Below are 6,682 nucleotides of genomic sequence, written 5' to 3' on the forward strand. Positions count from 1 at the left end.
TGCTTACCAAAAGCGGCCCACAAAAAGCTTGCATTCATAGTCCAAGTGCAATTAAGTCACAAGGACATCTCACCGATTTATAGTTTGAGAATAGGTGAAGGAAAAATTTTCCCCCATTCCTCTAATCATTCGCTTTAACCGATGAAATTGCTTTGCGAAGATTTTTCAATCTTGCTCAAGCTTTTGCTATCCTGAGGGAAACTTCGGAGGAAACCAGCTACTAGATGGTTCGATTAGTCTTTCGCCCCTATGCTCAGGTCAGACGATCGATTTGCACGTCAGAACCGCTTCGGGCTTCCACCATGGTTTCCCGTGGCTTCGCCCTGCCCAAGCATAGATCACCATCTTTCGGGTCGTGTGCTACTTGCTCTGGATCAGTCATGCAATAAGAGCAAAACCGTCCGTGGTTGCGGGACACCGAATCGGCGCCCTCACCACACAAAGTAGTGCAATTCATAAAAATTACACTGTTCACTTTCATTTCGCGTGTGCGCTTTCAATGAGCGACAACACTTGCAAGCAACTCACACTCCTTGGTCCGTGTTTCAAGACGGGCTGTAGAGAGCATTGAATAGGAAGTTGAGGTCAGACAGGCAATCAAGATCAATTTATCTCATTTTGTTTAGAATCAACAAGAAGAATTCCGAGGAAAACTTCTGCTCGATTCATTAACAAGATTTGCCAAAAGACGACAACTACACTACTCGGTAGCCGAGAATATAATATCAAGGCATTGAGTATGGTAACGCTCACTCCAGTTCCCCTTCAACAGTTTCACGTACTTTTCACTCTCTCTTCAGAGTGCTTTTCAACTTTCCCTCACGGTACTTGTTTACTATCGGTCTCGCTTTATAATTAGCTTTTGGAGAGACATATCTCCAGCTTCGAGTTGCACTTTCAAACAACTCTACTCATAGGAATGAGCCATTATGACTGGTATCGAAAATGACCTTTACAGGATTTTCACCTTCTTTGATGCTACTTTCCAGTAGACATCAGGACAAATTCACCAGTCTAGCATCAAACCATACCGGACACCGAGAAATGTTGCCATTTCTCTTCCCGATGAGCTTTTCCCTGTTCATTCGCCATTACTAAGGGATTCTCAGTTGATTTCTTTTCCTCCCCTTACTGATATGCTTAAGTTAAGGGGGTTCTCTCGCCCAATTCAGGTTATGTAGTTGATTGTCTCTTAATTGGTTCACTGACCAATATGAGACAGAAACCGATTCAGCAGTTTTGTTCGCTACTACTATCAAACACAGGTCGAAGTTTCCATTCAGTCATTAATTCCAACTTTCAAATGTTGTTGTTTCAGCTTTCGCTTACTAGAAGCAACATAATACTCGCTGCAATACAGACCTCGGGAAACCCTCACCGTGAATAAGGTTCACTCACATATTTCACTACATTTTGCGTGGGATTGGAGATGAGGCTACTCGTTCTTGCTCAGTACTAGGCTGAAAATTAACGAAACTTCGTTACAAACGTTCACATGTTGATGTTTCCGCTTTCGCGTACTCGAAACAACATAATACTAGTCTTTGTAATTTAGTTTCATAATTTCAACTGTTCTCATGCAGAATTTTTGCTCATTCTTATCCCAAATTTTGACCTGGCTACTAGTTACACTCCTTGTACTTATTGCAAAATGACCACAAATTTCAACAGCTTTCACATGTTGCTGTTTCGGCTTTCGCTTACTACAGTCAACATAATACTCGTTGCAAAATAAGTGCTCGGCATCTGCAATTTTCCAAAGACGAAGTTTCGCCAGTTCAATTTTCGCTCGCCAATTATGGCTACTAATTCACACGGTACTGAGCTCAACAACATTAAATTTGTTCAGCAAGACTTTCACATGTTGATGTTTTGGCTTTCGCCTACTAGAAGCAACATAATACTCGTCTTGTTAGCTCATACAATGAGAATAGCTTTTCCCGTTGAGAATTTTTGCCTTCAATTGGCGTTGTAGTGAGTTTGGCTACTCAGATCACCAAATACTTGTGACAATTCGAACCAGAAATGTTTTCAATTTTCACATGCTGATGTTTCGGATTCAACCTACTAGAAGCAGCATAATACTTGTATTCAACAATTTCTGTATCAAATCCCAGTTTTCTCTGGTGCATCTTTGCCAAACTATTCCAAACTGCCTGAGTCTGAATACCAATTACAGGTACTAGTAAATGCACGTTACTAAGGACTATATAGTTCTAGGTTACTGTACACAACGACGTTCACATGTTGATGTTTCAGCTGCCGCTTACTAGAAACAACATAATACTTATCGTGCATACCTTTCCATAACTTGTCCTTTTCAGATGCATTAGTTTCCCTTTGTCTTGGCTTCTACAGTCAGACTGGCTACTAGTAACAGCACAGTACTAATCACATATCGTTCTACAGTTTGCAGACAACTTTCACATGTTGATGTTTCAGCTTTCGCCTACTAGAAACAACATAATACTCGCTGTATACATTTGTAGTTCTCTATGTAACTTTCATGTGAAGAAGTTTCGCCAGTCTTTTTGACTGTCTCAAATCTGAGTCATGCTTAGGCTACTAGTTGCTTCATAGTACTTATCGCCTCGAGATCATTGAACAAAACTTGATTTTCACATGTTGCTGTTTCAGCTTCCGCTTACTAGAAACAACATAATACTAGTCTCATTAAGTTCCGTCTCTTTGCAATTTTCTTATGAAGAAAATTCGCCATCACAATGACTCCAGCAGTTCTTGATCAAGGAATGCAATCATTGATCAGAATGCTATTATTTGAATCGGTTCTGCTTTAAGTGTTCCAATTTTATTGGAAGCACCAACAATAGAACATCAATGTGTTCAATCGAGAGTTATATAACCCTGAATCGGACGCAGTCAACAGCCGAAGCCGAGACCGCCTTTTGCGTTAGAGAGGTCGGTAAACAAATCTTGCGATTCATACCGAATTAACACATATAGCTGTGCTCCTCTTCGTAAAGCGAGCCAAGTGATCCCCTGTTGAAGGATGTATTTGGACCAATCTAGTAGCATTTGGTTTCCAACAAGCTCTCCCAAGTTAGCTTACTTATTGGGCTTTTCAACCAATTCGGTTGGCTACAAGCATCATCAAAGTACTAGCCACAGTTTGATCGCAAAATTCTACGACTTTCACATGTTGATGTTTCGGCTTGCGCTTAGCCTACTATAAGCAACATAATACTAGTCATATCATAGAGCGTGATCAGCTTGTGACGTTCTCATGATGAAGTTTCACCAACAGTGTCTCACTTCGAGCTTAAATCCAGCTACTAGTAACTACACAGTACTGACTGCAACGATAACTTTTATCTATACCTTTCACATGCTGCGCTTTCGGCCAGGGCCTACTAACGTCAACATAATACTCGATATAAACTTTTGTTCATGATGCAGCTTCCCCATGCAGAAGTTTCGCCTTCAAATGCTCTCTTGGCCATATGACGTAAGAAAAGGTTACTAGTAACATCACAGTACTAGCCACAGTTTGATTGCAAAATTCTACGACTTTCACATGTTGATGTTTCGGCTTGCGCTTAGCCTACTAGAAGCAACATAATACTAGTCATATCATAGAGCGTGATCAGCTTGTGACGTTCTCATGATGAAGTTTCACCAACAGTGTCTCATTTCGAGCTTAAATCCAGCTACTAGTAACTACACAGTACTGACTGCAACGCTAACTTTTATCTATACCTTTCACATGCTGCGCTTTCGGCCAGGGCCTACTAACGTCAACATAATACTCGATATAAACTTTTGTTCATGATGCAGCTTCCCCATGCAGAAGTTTCGCCTTCAAATGCTCTCTTGGCCATATGACGTAACACAAGGTTACTAGTAACATCACAGTACTAGCCACAATTTGATCGCAAAATTCTACGACTTTCACATGTTGATGTTTCGGCTTGCGCTTAGCCTACTAGAAGCAACATAATACTAGTCATATCATGGAGCGTGATCAGCTTGTGACGTTCTCATGATGAAGTTTCACCAACAGTGTCTCATTTCGAGCTTAAATCCAGCTACTAGTAACTACACAGTACTGACTGCAACGATAACTTTTATCTATACCTTTCACATGCTGCGCTTTCGGCCAGGGCCTACTAATGTCAACATAATACTCGATATAAACTTTTGTTCATGATGCAGCTTCCCCATGCAGAAGTTTCGCCTTCAAATGCTCTCTTGGCCATATGACGTAACACAAGGTTACTAGTAACATCACAGTACTAGCCACAATTTGATCGCAAAATTCTACGACTTTCACATGTTGATGTTTCGGCTTGCGCTTAGCCTACTAGAAGCAACATAATACTAGTCATATCATAGAGCTTGATCAGCTTGTGACATTCTCATGATGAAGTTTCACCAACAGTGTCTCATTTTGAGCTTAAATCCAGCTACTAGTAACTACACAGTACTGACTGCAACAATAACTTTTATCTATACCTTTCACATGCTGCGTTTTCGGCCAAGGCCTACTAACGTCAACATAATACTCGATATAAAATTTTGATCATGATGCAGCTTTCCCATGCAGAAGTTTCGCCTTCAAATGCTCTCTTGGCCATATGACGGAACACCAGGTTACTAGTAACATCACAGTACTAGCCACAGTTTGATTGCAAAATTCTACGACTTTCACATGTTGATGTTTCGGCTTGCGCTTAGCCTACTAGAAGCAACATAATACTAGTCATATCATAGAGCGTGATCAGCTTGTGACGTTCTCATGATGAAGTTTCACCAATAGTGTTTCATTCGAATTGGTTCTGCTTTAAGCTCTCCAATTGTTTTGGATGAACCAGTTTTGCCCTTCGAAGCCACTTTTGTGAGCTTTTGTGGGTCTTTACCAAGAGGATATACCTCAAGGCCTCTTTCAATTCCTTTAAGTTCTTTCAACTCCTTTACAGTTTCTAGGTTCACATAGCTGCAAACCTTATTTCTAGTTTTAAGTCTGGCCAACTTGGGGAGAGTTGGTGCAGACCGTGACCAATTCTAGTAGGATGCCACAACAAGAATGTGATCAACTTAGCTTGTCGATGAACCTGCCCCACATTCAAACAACTCTATCGCCTTTTCCTCGTATAGTTATATGCGAGGGCCTCTCATAGAGAGCGCTGTTAGCAACCTTTTCCACATAGACGATAAAGTTGTGAGTGTTTTGCACATGGCTGTTGTCATCACCACGTGACGAGTCAACTCAGCTTGACTCTCTACACTCCGACAAGCTTTGCACATACGCCTTTAGTTCAGTATGTGTCTTTAATCTGACTCCGGTGCCTCAAGCCGGAAAAATTGTCAGATTATGATCATTATCGGTTAGTCATCCCGATGCAAGATCGTATCGTACTGTCTTTGTCTACCTCCAGATTCCGAAGAACAGGAGGAGACTCTCCCAGACCTACATATCTGGGAGAATGTTCAGAGGGCGAGAAGCTGTGGATTACTCTCCCCTAAGAACTGACTAAACTTTACCCTCGTCCAAGGTAAGTTTATTTTAGCTAGCCTTCTATGTAAAGGATCTGAGGCTAAGCTGTGTTTTTTCGAGCCTTTGGCTCGGAGCAAGTTCAGTGGGCGCCCCGAGTAGCTCAACTCTTTCCCACTGAACAGCGCAACGCTCTGTCACTCGCTGGGATTTTTGCGTGTCGGTTCTAACCACGCGACTTGTGGACCTTTTTAGGCCTTTCTCATTCACAAGTCTATAGCTGGGCTTCTATAACCCAGCTTCTGAGATCTAGATAGCTGCAGTTCTGCTAGGCTGCTTTTGCTAACTAGTCTCCCTTTAAGCAGTCCCTTGCCATGACTGCTGAACTATGTATCCACACAAGTAGTTTTTGAGCTCGATACATAATTCGAGATTGGTTGCCAAGCAATCTCTAGCGACAGAGCGTCATGCGCACTACAGACATGGCCTCTACCAGCAGCCATGCCCGAAGGAATCAATCACTGATCCTTCCGCAGGTTCCCCTACGGAAACCTTGTTACGACTTTTACTTCCTCTAGACAATTAAGCTCGATCCGCTTCATCCCGTTGCCGGAGACCGAAGTCCCAACAGTAGGAATTTGCAATTCTTGCTTAACTATCCAATCAGTAGTAGCGACGGGCGGTGTGTACAAAGGGCAGGGACGTAATCCCTATGAGTTGTTGACTCATAAGTACCAGGAATTCCTGGTTCACGTCTGCAAGTTACAACAGACGATCCCCTTGAAGCGCTGTACTTTTCTCTGATTGCCCAGTCCATTTCGGACCAAGGGCTGAGTACTCAATCTAAAAGTACACAGTGTAGCGCGCGTGCAGTCCAGAACATCTAAGGGCATCACAGACCTGTTATAGCCTCACTTCATCTGCGGTATTTAATTCCGCATAGTTCCTCTAAGAAGTGTTTGAATTCACATATAGTGAATTTCATTATTTAGATGGAGAAGATCTCGTTCGTTATCGGAATTAACCAGACAGATCACTCCACTAACTAAGAACGGCCATGCACCACCGCCCATATAATCATGAAAGATATTCAATCTGTCAATCCTTAAGATGTCTGGACCGGGTGAGTTTTCCCGTGTTGAGTCAAATTAAGCCGCAGGCTCCACTCCTGGTGGTGCCCTTCCGTCAATTCCTTTAAGTTTCGATTTTGCAACCATACTTCCCCCGGAA

At 42.2% G+C, this 6,682-nt stretch overlaps 1 non-coding gene and 1 pseudogene across 1 annotated transcript in view; both read right to left on the minus strand.

The window, feature by feature from the left end:
• LOC142357432 (large subunit ribosomal RNA) overlaps window positions 1-1,177 on the minus strand; it is a 3,522-nt gene extending 2,345 nt beyond the window's left edge. Inside the window, exon 1 of the ribosomal RNA XR_012761603.1 lies at window positions 1-1,177. This exon is cut by the window's left edge and continues 2,345 nt beyond it. This is a non-coding gene — a ribosomal RNA (large subunit ribosomal RNA).
• A 1,683-nt stretch (window positions 1,178-2,860) lies between these two features.
• Window positions 2,861-3,012, minus strand: LOC142357434 (5.8S ribosomal RNA; annotated as a pseudogene).
• Between the last annotated feature and the right edge of the window lie 3,670 nt (window positions 3,013-6,682).

This window comes from Convolutriloba macropyga, unplaced genomic scaffold, assembly GCF_964194025.1.
Source record: "Convolutriloba macropyga unplaced genomic scaffold, txConMacr16.3 SCAFFOLD_1417, whole genome shotgun sequence".
Lineage (NCBI taxonomy): Eukaryota > Metazoa > Xenacoelomorpha > Acoela > Convolutidae > Convolutriloba > Convolutriloba macropyga.